Genomic DNA, 12,379 nt, shown 5'->3' with positions numbered 1-12,379 from the left:
CTACTGGGGGGCGGGGCGCGCAACAGAGTGTCCCCTCCAACGCCACCCCAAAGTGGGGCTGGGTGCAGCTGCTTCCTAAGTCCAGCCACTGCTGGTTGCCAAGCCCTCAGGGCAAAGGGTGAGGGAGGCCCCTGCATAGAGGGGTGGGAGGAGAGAGGAGGCACAGGCCGAAGGAGAAGGAACTGCACAGAATACATCCAGGTGTGCAGACAGCCGGCCATGATCGGGGCTGGAGCCCTATCAGAGCCCCAGGCAATGAGCTAGATTAGAAGATGTGGATTTCTGAGCAACTCTTGGATTCTCAAGCAGAATTAACTCCTCAGTTCCTTTCCCTGTGGCTTATTTCTACATCTGTGGAAAGGCCTGGCTCTATGTCCTTCTGGGTGGTGGCTTTGTGGGGTGCTCAGCCCAGGTGGCAGGGGGCTGGGGGCAGGTGAACCTTCTGCTCATTCTCAGTGCTGGGAGCCCCGGTGAGGACGCTGAGCAGCAGGTATGGATGGCCTGTCCCTGGGCAGGGCATGGACTGCACCGCGGGGACACTGCTGCCTGCTTTTGCTCCCGGGACTGCTGAAACCTGTGTGCGTCTCACTGCTCTGGAGCCTGGCGTGGGAGACCATGGGGCTGGTTCTGGTGAAAGCTGTCTTCCTTGGTGGTGGACACTGCGGCCTCTGATGGCCCTTTCCTCGGTGTGCACTGGACATCTGAGGAGGAACTGCTGTGGGAATGTCAGGCTGAACCCAGAGCACATTCCACTGCAGGCCGCACTCTGTTCAGACCTGTACTCACCGTGCACAGGAGGTAGAGCAGCTGGAAGGGCTGAGCCTCTCAGAAGCAATGGCTGAGAAGAAAAGGTGGATTGGCAGACATCTTGAACACTTGCAGATGTGTTCAAGAGGGCCAAGGGTGGGTACTTCTACTAATGGGATCTCCTACTGCCGAGCAACCGGTGCTTTTCCCGGGCCATGGGCTCCTGGGCCCCTGGTGCTGCAGGCACAGGCAGGCACTGTGGCTCTGCGGGGTGCAAAGCCTCTCGCCCAGGCATTCCTTGGAGGTGTCCCTGCCTCCTTTCCCTGACCTTTGTATGTGGAGGAATGTGTTGAAAAATATGGGCACAAATTTAATGCAGAACAGTAGGCAGACCTGGCTTCTTTCCTCTTAGTAATAAAATTTATTTGGTAATAATTAGTTATAAGAAATTTGGAAAATACATAAGAGGGCAGAAAGGGAATAAAAATCGTCTGTAACCCTACCACTCAGGGCTGGCCACTGTGAAACAGCTGGCGGTGGCTCTCCCCTCTCCTTCCCTGGGCAAATCCCAGGACTGGTCAGCGAGGCTTGCTGCCCCCTTGTGGACATCATCTGGGCATCCTCTGCAGCCTTGGGCACGGCTGGGCACTCGGCCTCCTCTCCTGCCTTCCTTAAAGTGCAGTGGCCAGCCAGGGAGCTCCGCCTTCACCTGGGCTCAGACATCGTCCACAGGCTTTTCTGGCCAACCTGGGGTCCACACAGGAGCCTGACTCATGGGGGAAGGCTAGTGGGTCTGGGACTTTCTGTGGGTCTTCCCTCAGGAGACTGGACACTGGACAGAGGCGAGCAGTGCTAGGCTCCGGGGGACAGCGGAGGACCATGCTGAGGGCCTCCCAGGTCCTGGGCAACAGGTATGCATCTGTGTCTACATCTGGGGAACCTGGGACTTGGAAAGGGTGACGAGGCAAGAGACTGTAGCAAGGACTTGCCTTCCTGCTAATGAAGTGGGTGAATTCTCACAACATCAATTTGGGGGCACAATGGCTGATGTGACACATTCGTCCTCCCAGAAGTGAGTCTGAGGATGAAGGTGGCATCTCTTCCTTCCCCTGTGTCTCCCCACAAGGGAGGCTGCCTTCCCATGCCCCAGGGCTCTGCGACCTTGGTGTGCAGAGAGCTAGCTGTGCTCATCCATCAGTGGACACAACTTGGCTAATGTTGGCTCTTCGTGGCCAGGGCAGTGATGAATGGTAAAGAAAGGGCGCTGTTAGCTCTTGGAACTGTGGAGTTGTGTGCTGAACAAGACAGGGTGGTTCGACCAAGGATCAGACTTTCTTATATTGTCACTGACCTGTGGCTGGTTGCAGGGCAGCTGTGGCCTCATGGTTCTTGTTGAAGTCCAGTGGAGGTGAGGCTGAGGAATGAGTCAGCTTTTCTGACGACTTAACTCTTGGAATTAAGCCACCAACCTTGGGTCATGGGCGCTCCCTGGAGTGTCACTGTGGCCAGGGAGATGGGGCTGTTAACTGGGACTTGGGTCACTCGCCTCTTTCCCAAGCTGGTATCAGTGGCATCTTCTCCAGAATCCCAGGACTGAGTCAGGGAAGAGGGGATTCCTCAATGAGAGCTCAGGAGAAGTTACCCAAAAGGAGGTGTGTGAATGTGGGGTTGATCCAGACAAGCAATGTCCACTAAGTAGCTGTCCCTTAACCCTTCCAGGGTGGGTAGTAGGATGTTTTTATTGTTATTATTATTATTATTATTTTTTGGTCTTTTTATGCAGTTCAGGCTGGCCTTGAGCTCACTTTGTAGCCCAGGCTGGCCTCAAACTCACAAGGATCCTCCTGCCTCAGCCTCCGAGGTGCTGGGGTTACAGGTGTGTGCCGCTCCACCTGGCTTAGAATGAAGTATTTAAATTATTATCCCTCTCCTCCCTAAATATATGTGTATATTTATTTAATTTTTGGTATGCTGGGATTGAGCCTAGGGCTTCACAAATGCTAAGTAAGTGCTACACCTCAGAGCTATACTCAAAATGCCTACCTAAATTTAAAGGGGATTATATTTGTTTCCCATTGCTGGGATAAAATACCCAACACTTAGAATTTAAAGGAGGAGAGGTTAAATCTGTGTTTGCATCTCGGATGTCCCTGCTAAAGCTTCATGCAGTCATGGGGTGGGCCTATAGGGTTTGTGATTGATTCATGGTCCAGTGCTGGGATTGTGGGTGTGAGTGCTGCACCTGCCCTGGGGCAGGTAGTTTGCATACAGTGTAAGGTACAGAAAGAGGCTCTCTCTCTCTCCTCCCCTTGTTGCTTTTGTATCTTCAGTTGTCACAAACTGTTGCCCTCTGCCATGTGCCACTCTGCCTTAGAGTCAGCTGATTATTGACTGAAACCTTCACAAACTGTGAGTTAAATAGACCTTTCCTCCGTTAACTTTGGGTGTCAGGTTTTGCATTCCAGCAATGAGAGGAAAGAGACTAAGACAGTCTGGCTCACAGTTTCAGGGATCTCAGTGTACAGTTGCTGGCTCCAAGGCAGAAACATCACAGAGGAAGGGCTGATGGAGCAAAGCTGCTACTTCATGGCACTGGGAAGCAGAGCGAGGGAACAGCACCGGAAATGAAGGGATCAGAGACAGACGGATTCCAAGGTCAGGCCTCAGGACCCCACCTAGACACTCCTGGACGTGTGCTGCACAAATCCCTAGGCTGCTCCTGAGCCAATCAGGTTGTTGATCCAGTTTAACTGTCACAGGGATGACTGTCACCCAACACTGGTGGCTTCTTTCAGTTTCTTTCCTTTTCTTCCTCCTTTTTCTCTTGTCAAATTTTTGGGTCTCCCCATTCCCTTTTTTCTCTTTAGGTATCAGGGATTGAACCCAAGATCTTGTGCTTGTTGGGCAGGTATTACACCTCTGAGCTATATTCCCAGCCCTCCTGTTAAATTTTGAAGAGCTTCTTTCTTTAAAAATTTTTTTCTCTCTTAAAATAACTTTGGAGTTAAGGGTGCAAAAACAGAGCCAAGTGATTCTATATGCCTTAGCCCAGCTCACCCAGCGTTGGTTCCCCACACAGCGACATTACGATGGCCAAACCCAGGGAGTCAGCATGCATGCAGTACTGTCAGCAAGTCCAGCGATCCTCCTCACCATCCACATCCTGCTGTGCTTTCCTGGGCCAGGACACAGTCCAGAATCTTGTGTTGCATCTCGTCATTGAGGATCCTCGGTCTCTTAGTCTGGAATGGTTCCTTGGAGTTTGTGTATGTGTTTTTGTCTTCAAGGATCAGTTTTGGTTTGTCTGATGTTTTCTCATGATTAAAGTGGGCTTATGCACTTTTGGCGAGATTATCACAAAAGTGATTTTGTGTCTGCTGTGGTGTGGATAGAGTCACCATGTGGTATGACCTTGATGCTTGCCGGGGTCACCTAGTTAAGGTGGTTTCTGCAGGTGTCTCCTCTTATGGGTGTTATTAATTTATTTCTGAAGACCTGTAATGTCTGGCAGTGTCATCCTTCACCTGCTGTTCTGGACACTTGTGCAGGTGTTTCTGTCCTCAGACCTTCTGAAGGAGAGGGCAATATCTAAAAACTGCATAGAAGCCAAGTGGTCAAAGCAGGGCTCTGGGCTTGGCATGGAACTCCCAGTAGCAAGCTCCACACTGGTGGGCTTAAAGGCACTATATCTTCTTTTGTCTTGACAGCAGTGAGTATGTGTGATTTTAAATGATGTAACTGTTAGTCAACTATCCCTGTGATAAAATACCTGAGATAATCAATTTAAGAGGAGGAAAGGTTTATTTTGGCTCATGGTTTGAAGGGTTCAGTCCAGGGTCACTTGAGCCTGTGGCGAAGTAGCACATCATGGCAGAGTGTGAGTTGGAGCAGAGCAGGCAGGCAGCAGAAGAGAGAGAAGAGGAAGGAGTGGGATCCTAGCATCCCTTTGAGATCACACTCACAATACCCTTTCTTCCTCCTCCTCATCCCCACCTCCTAAGGCTTCCACTACTTCCAGATGCATCATAGACTGGCTATCAAGCCTTTAGCCTGGGCCTCAGGTTGTTTCTCAAGGTGCATCATAGCCATGTCATAGCAAGATGACAACTTGTCCTGGTACCAGGGAACCTAAACCTGTGGAGAGAAGTACCTTGCAGCAAATCTCAAGAGAGTCCCTGCTTCCTTCTGTTCATCACCACCTCCTCTGAACTCCACCTAAGTTCTCACTACTTCTGCTATCCCTCACCTGGATTCAGGAAGAGCAAAGTCTCCCTGTTCACGGGCTCTGTATCTGCAGACTGAACCAATCATGGATCAAAAATATTGGAGAATAGAAAAATACTGAGTTCATGCTGAACACCTACCCTTTTATCATTATTCCCAAAACAATGTAACAACTATTTCCATAACATTTACATTGTGTTAGGTATTACAAATAATCTAGAGATTACTCAAAATACACAGGAGGATATGTGTAGATGAGCTGCAAACACTACTCCATTTATATTATATAAGGGACTTGCACATCCATGGCTGTTGGGGTCTGCAGGGAGTCCTGGGACCAGTCCCCCTCAGATAATGAGCACTGACTGGATCTGAGGTGCAGGTTTTTCTCCCTGCCGCTCTCCAGCCATATCTTGATAAAAAGAGACAGAGTTTTGGTGGAGAAGGGGAAGGTGTTTTATGCACAGAAAGCATTGTGAGGACAGCATCTCGGCTCTGAGAAGCTTCAGGCTTGTCTCAGTCTTCATGGAAGAGTCTCTGCAGGGTCCCCAGCAGTTCTGGGGCTCACCTTCCCCTGTCTTTAGAGAAGCTTGACCCGAGCACCTGTCTGTGGCTGGGAGGATTCCTGGCAGCTGGTCAGTGCTTTGGAGCCGAGGACCCCGGTCAGCCTCCATGGCAGATATGGTACCTACCCATGTCCCATGGGGGGGGGGTTGTCATTGCCCATGCATCCCGCCTGTTAATCAGAGCCCATTCCAAATAGAAGATAGCCGTTTCCTCAGTGTGGCTACATTACTTTTTGTTCTATGAAGCCAGAACATTCACTTGACCTGTTTGGCAGACAGATTAGTTTAACGGGAAGATCAGAAAGGTTGTCAAGGGTGCAATTGGATGGTACAAACCAGGCTCCTTGTCTTCTAAGTGGTGGCAGCAGCCAGGCAGAGCAAATGCTGCACGGACCTAAACCTGACTGCTGTGCCAGGTGGCCTGGGGCATGCTGTTTTCTTACATCCCCTTTGGAATACCAGGCTCACTCCCACAGGTGAGAAGGAGGCTTCCCTACGTTCCCCCAGACCACGGCGTATGGTCTTCAGGCCTGAGAGGGAATGAGAATCTCAGAAGCTACATGTTGATCCTGCCCTGAGATGAATTTCCAGTACCTCCTGGGCTCTGGTGAGCACCAAGGGGCCCAGCTGCTTACTGGGGAGCTCCAGCTACAAGGCACCCCCACTTTTCAGGCGTCACACATCGAGGGTGCTGAGATGGAGCCACTCTGCTGCCTCAGGACAGAAGATGGGCTTCGGTAGTGTTGCTGGGATTTGCTGGTGGTTCAATCACTGCCACAGACTGAATTCATGTGCTGAAGGGCTAATCTCTGGGGACTCTGGGGAGATGGGATTTTTGGGAGGTAACCAAGGTTAAAGAAGGTCACAGAGGCATGCCCTTGTCGGGAGGACTGTGTCCTTAGAAGGAGAGACCTCAGAGCACGCTGTCTCCGTCTCTCTTAACCATGTGAGGGCACACTGCAAAGCAGGAAACCACCACTCTCTGTAATGACGGATTTTCTCACCTCATGCTTTTATGTCTTCTATTACATCTTCTAACACGGTTAAATCATAATCAGTATTTGTATCATTAAAATAGCAATGTAAGTATTGTTCCCTCAGGTTCTAGGAGGTGAATGTGTTTTATGTACTAAGTATATGTATTTCCTGTCTCATGGAGTCTTATTTCTCCTGGAGTTTCTTCTAGTTGCCTCATTTTCTCACTTGTATAATTTCTAGACACTTTTTTTTTGAGACAGGGTTTCACTATGCAGTTCAGGCTGGCCTTGAACTCACTGTGTAGTCCAGACTGGCCTTGAACTTGCAGCGATCCTCCTGCCTCAGCCTTCTGAGTGCTAGGACATTTTTTTATATTGTCTCCAAATGTTTAATTTTAATGATTTATTTTACTGAGTTTCTCTCTTTTCCTTAGCACCTTCTCTTCTGGATACTTTAATAATTCCGTCAAGTCCAGCCTGTTTACTCTCTGGGCTTATGGCACGTTTCCCTCCCTGAGGCTTCCTTTTCTTTCTCCTGGGTTGGGCTCTCACTTCCTTTGCTCTCTTGTCTTCCCAATCTTTTTTTTTTTTTGTCTTTTTGAGACAGGGTCACACTATGCAGTTCAGGTTGGTCTTGAGCTCACTTTGTAGCCCATGCTGGTCTCTAATTTGCAATGATCCTCCTGCCTCAGCCTCCCAAGTGCTGGGATTACAGGCATGCACCACTCTGCCTGGCTGCCTCCCCAATCTTGCCAGAGATTATTTCTAGTAAGTAGAAGGAAAGTAAATTTTATGAGTGCTTATATGTATGAAAATGTCATTAGTCTGTCTTTATATGCTACTAGTGCTTTGCTTAGCTTAGAATGTTAGATTGAAAATCATTTCCTCCCAGAATTTTTAAAGTAGTAGCTTCTTCATGGAGACACAAGGCAATAAACCCTCTTCATGATCACAAGGTGCCCAGTGAAGCCCTTGGCTCTGAATTTAAGGTTCACAGGTGTTCCTCCTACAGCCTATTCTCCAGTCACTGATGTCCTGTGCTGCAGCACAGCCTTCTGTAAATTTTAAAGGTCTGCCTGAATGCTCTCTCTGTGTCCTTACATCCAGAATGGCTTTGCTTTTATGAAAAAGTGATATTTGGGCCTGGGAATGCAGCACAGTGGTAGAGAACTTGCTCAGTGTGGTGGAATGAGAACTGGTGGTCAACTTGTAACACCCAGCTGAACTGAACCAGCGTGGTGCTGGGGAGGCCCACCCGAGGATTGTTGCCAGCAGCGTAAGAGGCAGAACTGGAGAAGAAGTGAGGCTATTGGAAGCTGTTGGGAAGCTGGATTTCTTGGGCTATTCTGCTGGAAGACCTTGTCATGCTGGCTTTCCTGATGAACTTGGCTGTCTTCAGCAGAGAAGGAGCTCGGGACCTCATTGTTGCTGAGAACGGCTACAGTTCACTTTGGGGGAGCTCTGGTCCTCACTTTGAGTATCACTTTCTGGCTCTAGAGGGGAAGATGGTGTGCAGTTAAGTCTCCTGGAGAAGCTTGTCACATTGGCTTTCCTGATGGGAACTTGGCTGTCCTCATCATTGGAAGAGCTCGGGACCTCACTGTCACTGAGGATGGCTATGGTAATTTTCAGGGGAGCTCTGGTTCTTATTTTAAGTATTGTTTCCTGGCTCCAATTCAGATCCCTCAGCCTGCTAGCACAGATCCTTCGTCCCACTGACATGGACTTTCTAGTTTCTACCACAGACCTTTGGGCCTTCCGCGTGCAGATCTGTGAAACAGGCCTATATGAGACACTGTTATGGGCTCTCAGTCTTCAGCTGGACTCATGCAGGACACGACTGTGGGATCCAGGCCCTCAGCTGGATTCTTTGGTCTCTAGTATGTGGACAGATTTCCTGCACTTTCTTTGTTTTCTTTTTTTGTTTTTTTCCCCTGGTACCGGGAATCGAACTCACGACCTTGCACTTGCCAGGCAGGCGCTGTGCCGCTGAGCTCAATCCCCAGCCCCTGCACTCTCTTTGTATATGGCTCTTTGGGTGATTATTATAAATAATCTTGTAAGTAAGTATCCTGTGTTGTATTGTTGCCCCTTGAAAAACCTCAAGCTACAACACTCAACATGTGTAAGCCTCTGGGTTCAAATCCCCAAACACACACACACACACACACACACACACACACACTCCTTGCGGGCGGGCATCGGTGTTCTGTTGTGAAGTGTGGAGATTAGTTTGGCGACCCCATTATTGTGGTCAGTGTGCTGAGCACGAGAAAGGAGCCCCTGTAGGCTGAGTGTCTTGGGCCCGCTGAAACCTGCATGTTGACTTCTTACCCCCGGGTGATGGTCTTAGGAGGTGGAGTATTTGGGGGTAACTGAGTCATGGGCTGGAGCCCCAGGAATGGGGTATCACCCTCACAGCAGAGGCCCTGGGTGCTGCCTCCTTTTCCCCCATGTGAGGAGACAGTGAGAGCCACTGTCTAGAGTCTTCATAAGACACCAGACCTTGGAAGCTTGGTCTCGGATTTCTAACCTCCAGGACCGTGAGCTATCAATTTCTGTTGTTTAAAGCTACCTAACCTGTGGTATTTTGTTAAAAACAATGCAACTGGACTGAGGTAGGAATTAATACTCCTTATGGGATGATTGTCCCGGAAGACAGGGTCTGGGGCCTCAGGAAGTTGGTGGACAGTGATGTAAGGGGAGCGTGGTCCTCCTGACCCGCACTGTAGATACACAAACATGGTGACACACACAGGTGCCACCTTTGCTTTCGTTAGTCTACTACTGACATCCTTCGGAATGCTTCTAGTCATCTTTTTACCTTCCCTTTAAAGTCTTAACTGATGAATAAAATTGAACGGGCTTTGGCGGAACAAGCTTTGTCCCAGTCTGGACTGTGGAATCTCCTGGGAGGGAAGGTGACATATGTTCACACTACCCACCTCTGTCTGCAGAGTGAGTGGAAAATGTTCCTAAGAATGTTGCAGAGGGAGGAGAGACTCGCCTTGGACCCGTCTGCACCAGCCCTGCAGCTGTGGGAACGTGCTGCTAGGCTCTGACCCTGCCGCATGGGCGGATGGCGGTGGTGACCCGTGTGGGCAGTAGGATGTCACCTTAGGGAAATGCTTCCTTATTGCAGCCTGGCTGCCACAAATCTGCGGTGTGTGTGTGTCCAGACTGGGCACAGTAGGGACACTGTCGGGAATGGAATTGTGGCTCCAAATCTTACCTTGCTTTGCTACCGTGCTGCCTCCTGCAGCCAAGTGACCACAGGCCCTGTGTCCTGCCAGAACTGCTTGGCACCCCAGGTGTGCTTTGATGTGGTGAGGAGACTGGGGTTGTGTGGAGCGGCACAGAGGTTTGAGAATGGACTGCTCTTGGGCAGGGGAGGCTCCTGAGCAAGGCTGCAGATGCGGCTGTGAAGCCTAGGGCCCCAGCGGGGTTCCTGTGCCCCTTTCCTCCCAGCAACTGGCACCCAGTTTTAAATGTGTCGTGACCCCTCTAGAAGTTCCCACCCGCCCTAGGCATATCCCTGGAATGGCCCTCTCCAGTCTGGCATTGCCCCAGGGGGGATGATACCTGGCAGGCACAGGATGGGTATGGACAAGGCCAGGGCTACGTGCCAACTCCCCCCCGGGGAGGATGAATGCTGGGACAGGAGGGCAGCCCGTGGCTCCAGGATAAATGCCAGGCTCTGGGAAGAGCACGCACGTTCTTGGCGACACTCACTCTATCCAACAGGATGAAGCCCTGGGGAGCAGCTGGCACAGCCCTACGTCCACATCCTACCACGCAGAGGCTTGGAACAGGCCCAGCTCTCTCCCTGCCTCTCACCCATGTCCCTGAGAGTGCAGACTGTGAATGCTAATGTCCCTGGGTGCAGATGGGAGAAAGGGAAATGGGAGTTTGGGGTCATGTGAGCCCCAGGTCAGAGATGTGCTGCCCTGAATTTCTGCCAAATGGTAGTTCTTACAAGAGTAGCATTCTGGAGCAGCACTGTTTTGCTCTGACCAAGAGAGCATTTGATTCTGCACATGGCATAGGGGAGAGGCAGAGAAGGGACGCAGGATGGGAGATGCTGGAATCGGAGTGTGTAAGGCTCCCTTAGGAAAAGGAATTCTGAGTTGTGGCCCAGAGCCTGCAGTCCCAGCCCCTGTAGCCCGGCACCTATAACTCAACACCTGTAGTCCCAGCACCCATAGCTCAGTGTCTGTAGCCCAGCACCCATAGTCCCAGCTGAGGTAGGAAGACCGCTTGAGCCCACGTTCAAGGCCAGCCTGGGTGGCACACAGTGGGCGGAATTCTGTACTCACAGCTGACTCCGGGTTCTTGGCAAGGCCAACACATGGGGGAGGACAAGGACGCTATGCAGCAGAGGATGTGTCTAGAACTGTGTGCTGTATTTCTTTCTTTTTAGTGTCTCACTGTGTAGTTCAGGCTGGTCTTGAACTCGCTATGTAGCCCAGGCTGGCCTCAAACTCATAGTGATTTTTCTGCCTCAGTCTCCCAAGTGCTGGGATTACAGATGTGAGCCACCATGTCCAGTTGTTATATTTCTTAATCATTCTTTCTTCTTTTTTTTTTATGTTGGAGATTGAACCCAGGGCCTGTACAAGCCAGGCAATACTCTACCACTGAGCTATATCACCAGCCCATCTATTTTTTCTCTTTTTGAGACAAGGTCTCACTAAGTTGCCCAGGCCAGCCTCGAACTTGCAACCCTCCTGGCTCAGCCCGACTGGTAGCTGGGATTACAGCTGACCTGATGACTTCCCCAAAGCCCATTAGCAACCAAACATTCTAAAGCGAGGCTTTTGAGGACATTTTAGAGAACAACTCCAGCAGTTTGCAGTGCTTTCCTGTCTCGGGGCCCAAGGAAGGCTGATCTCAGGCAGAGCTGGAAGCTGTGGGCTCCCCCAGCCCATCATTTACTGCTGGGCCTGCACAGAGCCGTGCCAGCTCATGTTAAAATCTTGTTTAATGGGGAGCTTAGGGCAGCACTTCGGGCTTTTGGAAGGACACTGAGACACGACGCCGGAGCCTCGTGAGCACTCTGTGCCCGACATTAGGGGAACTGCAACCCCGGCGGCAGTGTCCACACGTGACTCTTCCAGCCAGCCTCAAAACTGCCAGGAACAGAGCGCACATTTACTAAGACTCAGGTGTGTAAGGCGCATGAGGGCCAAAAAATCGCAAGCCAAGATTAAAATGTCTCGGGGCTGTGTCCCCACTTCCCTCTGATGATGCAGACTTTTCTGGTCATCCGGCTCCTGCACTCACTGCTGCCCTCGGGGTAGGAAAGGGCGGCTCTGCAGGACTCCACAGCCTGACCGTCACATAATGGGAGTAGCTGATAAGGAGACTGGAGATTGCTCACTTTTTATTCTTGTGATTCTGTGAAGCAAGAAGGGCATGCAATTTCACGGACTCGGCCCTAAGGGAATCCTCCTGAGGGCGCAGGTCCACGTGCCCTGCGTATTTCCTCACCTCTCCTTCAGCCTGCCAAGGGACCAAGCCAGGAAATCCTCCTGTTCTGGAAAAAAAAATGCAAGCAAAGCAAACAGCACAAACACCAGGATCAGAGGAACCAGGCCCTGTGTCCCAGGCCTTCTCCAGACCTGCGGCCTCCAGGGAGGCCTCTTGGCTGGGGTTCCAGGGTACTGTACATGATCTTTTGCTTCCGTGAGGGGTGGGCTGTGATGGACAAAAGAATGCTCCTTGCTTTCTTTAAAAAAAAGAAAGAAAGAAAGAAAGAAGAAAGAAAGAAGAAAGAAAGAAAGAAAGAAAGAAAGAAAGAAAGAAAGAAAGAAAGAAAGAAAGAAAGAAAGAAAGAAAGAAAGAAAGAAAGAAAGAAAAGAGCCT

This window comes from Chinchilla lanigera, unplaced genomic scaffold, assembly GCF_000276665.1.
Source record: "Chinchilla lanigera isolate Chin_1 unplaced genomic scaffold, ChiLan1.0 scaffold00114, whole genome shotgun sequence".
Lineage (NCBI taxonomy): Eukaryota > Metazoa > Chordata > Mammalia > Rodentia > Chinchillidae > Chinchilla > Chinchilla lanigera.
This window is presented reverse-complemented; position numbering follows the sequence as displayed.